The 10,591-nt window shown below is 49.6% G+C and overlaps 1 long non-coding RNA gene across 1 annotated transcript; it reads left to right on the top strand.

The window, feature by feature from the left end:
* The first annotated feature begins 1,721 nt into the window (after window positions 1-1,721).
* On the top strand, window positions 1,722-3,902 carry LOC140605701 (uncharacterized). The gene is made up of 2 exons (XR_012008270.1): window positions 1,722-2,303; window positions 3,598-3,902. It is a non-coding gene; the product is annotated as an uncharacterized lncRNA (long non-coding RNA).
* Window positions 3,903-10,591: the final 6,689 nt, after the last annotated feature.

Here is a 10,591-nt window from a genome sequence, read left to right as displayed (position 1 = left end):
GAGGAGGAGGAGGAGGAGGAGGAGGAGGAGGAGGAGGAGGAGGAGAAAAAGGAGGAGGAGCAGAGTGGAAGGAGGAGCCGCGGCCGCGGGCCCAGCCGCGCGCAAAGCTCTCCAAGAGCGCGCCGAGCCCAGCCCCGGCTCTGCAGTCCGCGCCAGCCAAGCGTCCGCGCCTTTTCTACAGCCGCGCCTTACATCACGTCCTGCCGCCGCGCCATTGGCCGCCCAGCACCCCGGGCCCTGGCAGCGCGTGCTCCGGGAAGGCGGGAGACCCGAGAGGGAGGGGAGAAGCCGGAGGAAAGGAGAGACGAGATGGTGGGAGCTGGTGGGCAAGGCTGGAGGGAGGGGGCGGGAGGAAGGGAGGGAGGAGGGAGAGCGCGGGGTTTGGAGTTTTTAAGCTACCAACAGTTTCCTGCGATTTCTCCGGGATAGAAAATTAAACCCTCTCTCCCTGCCGTCTCCATCCTAAGAAGGCGCAGCCGGAGGATGCTTGAGGAGCTCTCACTCCGGTCTCCCCTCGGCCCAGAGCCGCCGCCTCGGGTACCGACTGGGGAGGCCTGGGAAGGCGGGCCTGGGCCAGAGCTGCGGGAGCCTTCGGCTGCTTCCCGCGAAGCTCGGCCTTCCGCCCAGGCTGCGCGCTGCGGGCTGCAGGCGGCCGCGTAGGCCTCCCCGGGACCCCGCTGGGCCAGGGAGGCCAGAGCCGGCGGGAGCTGGAAGACTCCGGGGGTGGAGGGCCAGCCAGCGTAGCCTGGCTCCAAGCAAGCTAGGGCCCACTTTAAGGGAGCCTGTAGCTCCAGTTCTTGCCCTTCCCGCTCCCTCTCCAGCCTAGAGTGAATGCAAACACGTCTTCAGGCGCTAGTGAAGGCACAGGTTCGAATCCCAGTTCGCCATTTACATGCAGTTTAACCTTAGGCAAGTGACTTAACTCCCTTTAGGCTGTTTTTGATTTTTTTCACGGAGGGACGGCAAGGCGCCCCCTCCACACGTGCACTGAACAAAAGAGATGATGGGTTTTAAAGTACCTGGAACCTAGTAAGCACTAACCAAATTCTTTCAGCACTCCCTCTTTTCCCTCTCCATCTCCTCCTATTAGTAACTTTCCCACTTCGACATACATTGGGTATCACTGAGGTCCTTAAAGATCACAGGCCCATCCTCTGCTGACTGGTTGCATCATGCCACAGACCCAGCTGTTGATAGACATCCATCCTGCCGCCTGGCTGCACCACTTCTCCAAGGATCAACAGCCCAGCCTGTGGGTAAATCCCAACTGCCACCCCAGTTCCCAGACTTCAGGCTCAACCCAGAGTCTCTTGGGGACACAGGGAAGATGCCTAGATGTGTGGTGAAGCTGGATTTAGGCAACAAACAGTGACTGTGGAGAAAAACCGAGTGAGCAAGTCAGTAACAAAGCCCCATTTCCTGGGTTTGCTTTGGGGGTGTCTGCTTGCTCAAGGAGGTAACAGGCTAGCCGGGGTCTGTGCAGTTTATCTTACAGGGCACAAAATCATACCTCCTACATACTGTGCATAACTTTCAAACATAAACACGTGGGTGTCTGTAATGTCTAAGCACATGCATTGGTGTCCATGTGCGCAAGCCCACGGGTTCATCTCTGTTCGCAGAAACTTGACCAGCAGGAATGTAGAACCAAGACTTACTCGGGCACATCAAGTATAAGTGGCCTGTGCCAGGCAGGAGGATGCATTCATAAAGGGGTAAATTGCATGTTATACATACAAGTGCATGTTCAGACAATACTACCTAAGTCCCTGCTTGGGCTTCTCCACCGCCATATTTTGCGAATTTGAAAAAACTCTTGAAGTTACAAGTATGTGTGTACACGCCGCACATGCACAGATGCCCCAACGCGAGGAAAGGACCATAAACCCAAAGACGTGCGCGTGCGCCTGTGTTCACACAGACGTGTGCTTTGGCGCCTGCACACGGCTCGCGCCCAGGCACGCGGACGCCTATGCGCATACACAGGCGTGTTTTACTGACGCATCTGGGGCACTTTCTTTCAAAGAAAGTACGGAATGAAATCTAAACTGGGAGTCACCGAGGTTCATCTGGGGGTCTCCCAAAGGGCAGAAAAAATTGTAACAAAGCTGGGGAGTTTGTGGTTGGTGCAGCTCCGCGCCTGGGCTAGATGGATACAGTCCGTCGGCGAGAACTCGAGGAGGGGCCGCTTTAGGAGGTGGGGGGCAGGTGGGGGCGCGGGGAGGCGCGCTCGGTGACTCTTGCCGCCGGCTTCTCAAGAAACATGGAAACACACCCTGCGGCTCTCCGCTCGCCCCACATATGTAAGTACACGATGTCGTCGCCACTGTGACCTGCAGTCCGCGCCCATCCGTGACCGACCCCGAATTCCCAGGCGGTCAAGATTCCCTCCGGGCGCGCCCGCCTGAGCATCCCTCCGTGTGGGGCTGGGACGCGCGGGGGGGGGGGGGTCTCCCGCCACGGGGCGGGATCTGGGTGCCCCGGCCCTGGGCTCGGGAGCGGGTCACTTTGCTGACCTTCCCCAGAGGCAGGGGGACGTAGCATCACCGCTGAGCCCAGTCCGCGAAGAGCAAACAAGGAAAGGAACCGGCTGCAAACACACATCCTGACACGTGAGCGACGTGTACCGGGCGCGGGAAGGCGCAGCCCAGGGGAAGGGAGGCAGGGGGTTGGGGGAGCAGGCGCCCGCAGGTAAGAGTGGTATTCCGAGGCGTCGGAGACGGCGGCCCCTCGACGCCTCTCCCCCCGACGGGGAGAAAGCATCCCCAAGTCCCCAGAACCTGTGTTTTGCGGGCGGGTGACAGGTGAACGGAATTCAGGTCTGGCTAGCCTCGCCGCTGCCTACCTCCCCACCATCTGCTTCCTCGCAGACGAGCAGACCCGGCGCATAATGAGGCAGCAGCCTCCAGCCGGCCACCGTGACTAACTCAGAACAAAAGCGCTCCCTCCACGCCTCTTCCAACAAAGGGGCCACCAGCCCCGGCGCTCCCCGAAGGCTGCGGGGCTCCCGGCTGCCGGCTGCGGAGCTGCCGCGCGCAAACTTCCCGGGGCTCCCGGGGCTGCCGGCGCCACGGAGCCTGGGCCGCGGAGGGAGGAAGCACAGGCGGCCAGGGGGAAAGTGGGGCCGGGCGGCGCGGGGGGAGAGGCCGGGAGCCGGGAGCCGGGAGCCGCGGGAGGAGAGTGATTGATCAGCGCGCTTTCCCGGCGCTCCGGCCCGTTATTAGAGGCGGCCGAAGCAGGGCCACGCAATAACCTCCGAATCGCCAACTAATTGACGCTGCAGGCAACTACTTCATTGTGCGCGCTGGTTTTATGTCTTCATAGCCGGTGATTGACAAGGTGTAATTAGTCATCTCACTCGGTGATAAACATGGGCACCCTCCTCCCGCGGCATCAGGCCGTGTGTACCAGCAGAGGAAGCGATAGTTGACGCTGATATACCATTAAATCAAAATGAAGACGTTCAGAAGTGTGTGTTTGCTGTGACGCTCTGATGGTTTATTTCTCAAATACGGCACCAACAGATTTACTTGATTTGCAAGTTAACTACAACATTAACTGGTTTTATTTATTTTGCCTCTTCCTTCCTCTTCCTAGGCAGGGATGTTGCTCTTGGAGAATGTGAAGACAGTTTGCTTCTTGACAAGCGAGCGAGCGGGCGCCCAGATTTTTGCAGCCTCTCCGAATCTCCCCCGAGGGAAAGGCGGGCCGAGAAGACGCCGGATTTGGGAGTCACCAGGGAAGGATTCCGCGCACAAGGAGCCGCCCAGGCCCACCACCGCCCCCCCCCCCCTCTTTGGGCACTGACAACGGATGACCTGAAACTATGAGGATGGTGCTGGGGATTGGGGTCGGGGAAGCCTCTCCGATAATAACTGCAAATAAAAAAGAGGCAAAAACAATTTCTTCTGTGCCTTGAAGCAGAAAGGACTGTGTTCTTAAAGCTGTTGTTTCAGTCACAGGGCCAGCTGCCTGCCTCCCCTGCCTGTGTAAAGTGTAATGTCTCCGGTTCTTCCAGTAGCATCATTCAGCAAATTATATTCCCTGCTCCCCAAAGTGGGTCCTGCTTAGGGAAGCGTGTGTGTGTGTGTGTGTGTGTGTGTGTGTGTGTGTGTCCCTCTACAGTGAGGCTGCTACTAGAAGTGCTGGATACTCGTTCCAGAAACCTGAAGGCTTAAATTTTAGAAGGAGTGGTAGCATTGCTGGTTGGGCTCCCTGGGATTGCTACAGTGTGTCTTGACCCTAATTCTGGTTAGAGAATGGCAGGGACTGAACAAAGCCACCAACATCTGAAAGTCCACTTCGAGGGTATCACACTGGCCCCTTGGAACTGCCCCCAGTGGGGTAGGCTTCCTCCACTTTTCCCTTCTCTGTAATCTCTCCCTCTTGTTTGTACGGCAGGGGAATGGTGATTCCTTGCCACTGCGCAGGAATGTGGGGTTGTGGACATCTTTAATTAAAGATGGGGTGAGGCCAAGGCACAGGAATGGCAGAAAAACCCCTTATCTTCAACAAGGATACCCGCTCCCCACTCCCAGGCCTGTGGGCCTCCATCAGCAAACAGGAGGAATGTTTTATATTGATGTGAGAGGCTGTCAGTCAGCAGCAAATCAGCTCAGGCATGGCTACCTCTTTACGAAATCAGTTCATTGCCTTGGTCACACCTTACAGAAAATCTGGCGGTCACTGTTATTGATAAGAAAAATTAGCGGAGCCTTAGTGTTTTCCAAGAAGCAGCCCACGTCCGTGGATAGATAAATGCCCGTCTCAGGCAGAGCAAAGCCCAATTCCTCCCCCCTTCTCCCTGCAGCGATCTGAACAATTCCAAAACTACCTCCCTGGGCGTCAGCTGAGCAGGTTGGGGAACTAACCAGGGCCCTCTCTCTAGGGCCCTGTTAAATGCACAGAACTTAAAATGAAACACGAAGTGTGAATTTCAGGTTTGAACATGATGCATCAGGAAACGTGCAGGTTGGCAGCCCTCTTCCTCCCTCTCGCATTTCGGTAGGCAGGTATTAATATTGTATTAAATGTTATGAGGAAGTGAGGGCTGCAGAGAGGAATATGCTCAGATGCAATTTTGTCAAGGTTTTTATCTGTGATTATGATTCCAGATGTAGAAACTCCCAGAGGAGGGAAATGAGGGGCTGCTGGCGTGTGACATGTGTTTTAAGGTGTTTGGCAGTGTTTCTCAAAGTGGTGACAAAATGTTCAATTTTATTATAGCAAATCGGTAAAAGAAATAGGAATACTAGGTCAGGGATTGTTCACCTCAGCGAGAGGATTTACCATTATTGATTTGGGTGGGGAAAGTTTGTATCTGGGTCCTGCTTAAATCACACTATCAACAATGTAAATCTGTCATATCAGATTATTCTTAAAGAACAATTGTAACAAAATACACAATAGGTGGCTGTATCTCCCCCATCTCCTAATATCCATGCAAAGATGTAAATTGCCTTGAAGGCGCGGGTGCGTGTACGCACACATGCGTGCGCGCGCGTGCACACACACACACACACAGAGTAAATATTGCAACAAGATGGTCAGTTTTTTTTTCTCAGCTGGTGTAACTACAGCCATTCCTTGAGGGTAATTTCTTTTTAATCTAATCCAGAATACTACCCAGTCCTAGAAGGGCCATTTTGCTAATCTCGCTGCCTTTCAGGTTCAAGCACAAATAACAGCATTAAATTTCTTCACACAGGGAGCCACATCTTGCTGAAAGGAAAACCAAGATTTTGTGTGAAAAAAGGGGTGGAAGGGGGAGGAAGCAGCTGAACTCTTGACTAGCTGACAACTCCTGTATCTACACGGACTTGAGACTGGAAATATTTCCTACCACAGTCTTTCTGTATTTAGAGGCATCTCTGCCACCCCTCTCTGACAGCAGGACACTCTAAACTCTTTCTAAGCAAAGGTTTCCTCATAAACCTTTTATGAGCTTCACATACACTAATCAACACGGGTGCCCAGCCAGCGCAGACCATACTGGGGATGGATCTGGTAAACACTTCCACAGAACCAGAAGAGGGGGTTTTGGCTAAAGATGCTGGACTTGGCTCGTCCTTGGGTCCTCAGTCATAGGTCGAGAGTCTCCACACCCTCGCTGTAGGCATTGCTGTTTAGATCACCCCATATCTAGCAGACCCAGTACATTTCTCAGCCCACTTCATGAAGAAACCCACACATATTCAGCCCCAGTGTTTCCTTAATTCTGGCTAAAGAATGCTGATTTTGGCTTTCCAGCCACGGGCACTACCGTCACAAAATATTCTAGGCTCCTAGCACAAAATGCACCTTTCTTTGAAGTAAGAAGGTTCTTCTCCTATGAGGTGAGGTAGGACATGATACATTTCTGAGACGAACGGTGCGTTTACAGGGAAAGAAAATGCTCATTGTGGCCATATTCTGCAGGACCCTTCCCCTACCCCAGCCCAACTTTCCATTGGCCCCATTAACAAATGTCTTGCCATTTAGGAAGCTGGCATTGTCTCTTTAGGTGAGGAACAGTCATTTCCCACATATGTTTCAGCTGAAGCCCAGCCCCTCACCTCCCCCCCCAATTTTTATTCTTCCATTAATTAAAACAACCAATATCCCATCGATTATCTTTGCATGAATGAAAATCATTATGGACCCTTGCAGGTATATGGGAAATTCTGTTATGCTTAAGTATTCACACTTTGATTTCCAATAGACTCATTTTCTCAGGCATAAAGAAATTCAAACAAAACAAAACAAAACAAAAACAAAAACAAAATCTCCTGACACTTTGTGATAAAGCACGAAGACTGGTAGTAATGAGCTTGTGCCGATCTCTTGCAAGAAGTGTTCAGATGGCCCTGTTTTAGAGCTGAATTATACTATCTGGTAAGGGATTCTGGACAGTTAAGGCAAACATGGATAGGTCACCAGACCCAGGTTTTGAATTTGTACTTGCGTTGAGTCAGATGAGCTCACCCAAATTTACTTTTACACTACTGTGTCAGTCCTCGAAAGTAAAAAAGGCAGGGGACAATCAGCTCAATTTGGAATTTCCCAGCTAGTTGGCCATTTCAGCTTGCATCTCCATTTCTGGGGGCTGCCATAATTAGAGCAATCTATTTTGCATTTACTTCTCTTTGCAAGCACTACATTATTCACTCTTTCCTGTGCTTATTAAACAGTGCCACCTGCACCAAATTCAACAAAGCTCTTCCATCAGTCAACCCAGCTAAGGATCCCGGACCATATATTATCGTTAATTGAAGCTCAATTGAATAGTTGACGATAGAGGCATGAGTAAAAGCAACACATTTTCTAGGACCTGTTTATAAAAATATTTTAAGCAACACCCCCCCCCCAAAAAAAAAACAACAGCAAAAAAAACCCTCACACATTTATTCCCCAAATTGTTATCTTCTACAAACGCATTTCATTCTCTCTGTACAGTAATTCAAGTAGCAATTAGCAAGTCTTTTAATTAATGAACTACTCCCTGTAAGTCACCAAGGTGCCTCCTCCAGTACAAATGTCTTCCTTCATAAGGTACTAGCAAATGCAGTCAATATTTTGTCACCCAGAGCCTTCGAAGCTGACCACCTCGATTGTCCTAATGCTATAAAAAGGATCTGAAGAGCCAGAGACAAGGCTGGTAAGCAGAAGACAATTTTCAGTAAACTAGCCATGAATAGTCTGAATCCAGAGAGGGAGTGGCAGAAGGAAGGGGATCATCAGAGAGAGGAGAGGCAGAAAATGAATGTAGGTAAATGTGAATGGTTGAAGAAAAGCACAGAAAGTTTCTAGCAAAGAGAGGACCACCTCGGCTCCAGCTATGTTTTAACAAACTCTCCATCTAAATGCTGATGATTTACACATTTTAAGAGCCTCAAACCTCACTGTGTGTGCCTTGTTCTTTAAAAAGCTTCCTGCTTTGTTCAAAATACTGCTTATCTTTGGCATTGTCAACAGCTCTGCATCTGGGAGAGATTAATTAAGTGATAGGTCAGACACAATGAGGTGAAAGGGCATGTCCACCCAATCAGGACTGATTCATCCATTTCTTGGTGGATCAACTTTTTTTTGAGAGATGCCAATTTCAGTTCTATTTCCAGAGAGGATTTATCAATAGGAATGCCTGAGCTCCCCCAGTGAGGGGCTCTCACCTAGAAAAGATTTTTCTGAAGATAGAAAAATCTAAAATCTACACTCTGCCTTTTTAAGATGTGAAACTAAAACATAACTATAAATTGTACGCTTAAGTTTCACCGATCTGGGTGAAGGCTGATTTTCTTGACCATGATCCTTCTACAAAATAGCTAGTTGAATGATTACAAATAAGATTGCCATGCAACTCAATAAAAAAAAAAATTAAGAGTTTGCTCTCTCCTCCTCCCTTCCCAACTATTTATTACCCTTTTTTTCCCAAAGTCCACTTTTTAATTTCTAGAAAGCAAAAGGAGAGAAAGAGATGTGAAAAACAGTAGGAGAGGAGGAGAAGGAGGGGAGGGAAAGAATAAAAGAAAAAGGTTTTCTAGGTGTTGACTGAATTTTTCCAGACCAATTAGAGGTTATCTTTAAATCTCCATCCTCCCCCACGACTCCCTCCACACCTTTCTAAATGGATCTTTAGATTAGCAAGAAATTAGTTAATTGGGAAAGGCCTCGTGGCCAGTTCACCCTGTTCCTAACCAGAAGCGTTTGGAGGACCTTAGACTCCACTCCCAGAAATGAAATTCTCCCCATCTCTTTAGTAACCCGTCAGTCTGGGGCAAAATTGTGGTTGCCAATGTGTGTGTGTGTGTGTGTGTGTGTGTGTGTGTGTGTGTGACAGAGAGAGAAGCAGAGAGACAGAGAGAGACAGAGACAAGGAAGTTAACTCCCAGTCTGTGAATCAGGCTCAAATAAAGTAACTCTTTTGGGCAGACCCCAAACAAAACACTTGGGATATTTTTACCCTATTTGTGAACACCTTTGCAAATGAAGTTCACATTTTCCTAGGTATTTGGGGAGGGGAGTAAACAATGGTTTGTGTTTTTTCTAACTGACTAGCTATTTCTGCTTCTCCAAAGAAATGTAGAATGCCAGTTTCTTAACTATCCAATTCCTTAAATCATCTGGGATCCATCTATATTTATAAAACCGAGCAGAAATACTTAACAGCCTGATCAATAGCCATTGACCGTCAGTGCACCTCACACCCTAACATGCACAGCTTGATCATGTATATTTGATCATCAAAAAATTCAAAGCATCTTGCAGCTGTGTATCAAGCTTCCTATAAAATTGCCTGCCTTTTTCTGTGGTCTTGAAAAGAGTGTGAGCTTCTCTCTCTTCTGCATTCATCTATCCATCCATCTATTTACACACACACACACACACACACACACACACATATCCACACACATCCACACCCCTCCCTTCTGGAAAATTTATTGCTCATATATTTGATGAAGAACAAGGTAATTAACTGCTAGGCTATACATCTGGGCAGCACTTCATATCCATCACAATAATAAAACACTTTTTCCCCATTTTAGCAGAAGAAAGGCTGGTCCTGCCCACAGATTCAGAGGACCCCAGAGTCTCCGTCTGCAAAGCCTCCTTGTTATAAATCCTGCCTCCCTCTTAAGTGATGGCATGCACAATTGCACCAAGGGGCACTAAGTTTATCTGTGCAAAAGCATCATTGGAAAAGCTTAGCCTTCTCAGAGCTTCAGCATTAGCTTGTGAGGGTTTGAAATAGATATGGCTGGCTCCCCTGTCCTCAGTCTGCTTGGCAGCAAACAGGGACAAGAGTCCAAAGCGTTTGTCCTGCAAAGGGCCACAAGTAGAAGAGGTGTATTTTGGGATATCAAAGGCTGATGTCCTTGAGCATGTGACACTCAGCTCCAGTACCTCTCCCTCCACCCCCCCACACCAAAAGAGTTTTCTGATATTCAGGGGTCAGAAGGCTGGTTCTAAGTTTCTCCATAAGGTATGCTGGATCTGTCCAAACTGCTCCAAGGGTCCAGCCAAAGAATACCAGCTGGCCAGTCTGCTCCAAGCCTCCAGCAGTCATTCTAACCCCAGCCCCAAAGATCTCCCTCACTCCCCCCAACCAATGAAACAAATTACCTGCAGAACTTCCCATTTCGGGAGTCCCCTGCTCTGTATTCCAAAACGTGCCCAGGACAAATTTCTCGGGGGCCCTTCCTTCTAAAAGCAGCAGCATCTGGGCTGAGGCTCCCTCCTTTATATGGGGGGGGGGGGAGACTTCATATGATAATACGTGTAATATGATATGGAATGACAGAATGCATGACAGTTGCCCATAATACGGAGAAGTCAGTCAAAGGACAGAGGGGACATTTGGATAATTACCATCCATTGGCTAGTCAATCACGCGAACAGAGAGAAACTGCACAAAACCCACAATGGAGTTGGGAAACAAAAGAGACCCGAGCCAGACTCAGGATTAACCGGTCTAAAGCGATCTAAATGCTTTTGTATCTGAAGAACTGAGGCTCCCCGGTTGCCCCCCCCTTCCCAATCCCAGGGAACTAATTGCGGGGATCAGAGTTAAAGCTCTCTCTCTCTCTCCTTTCCCCATTCTCTTTGTAGACTGCTC

The sequence above is a fragment of the Canis lupus genome, chromosome 16, assembly GCF_048164855.1.
Source record: "Canis lupus baileyi chromosome 16, mCanLup2.hap1, whole genome shotgun sequence".
NCBI classification, from domain to species: domain Eukaryota; kingdom Metazoa; phylum Chordata; class Mammalia; order Carnivora; family Canidae; genus Canis; species Canis lupus.
Note: the sequence above shows the minus strand (reverse complement) of the source record. Positions and strands in the feature narration are given on the sequence as shown.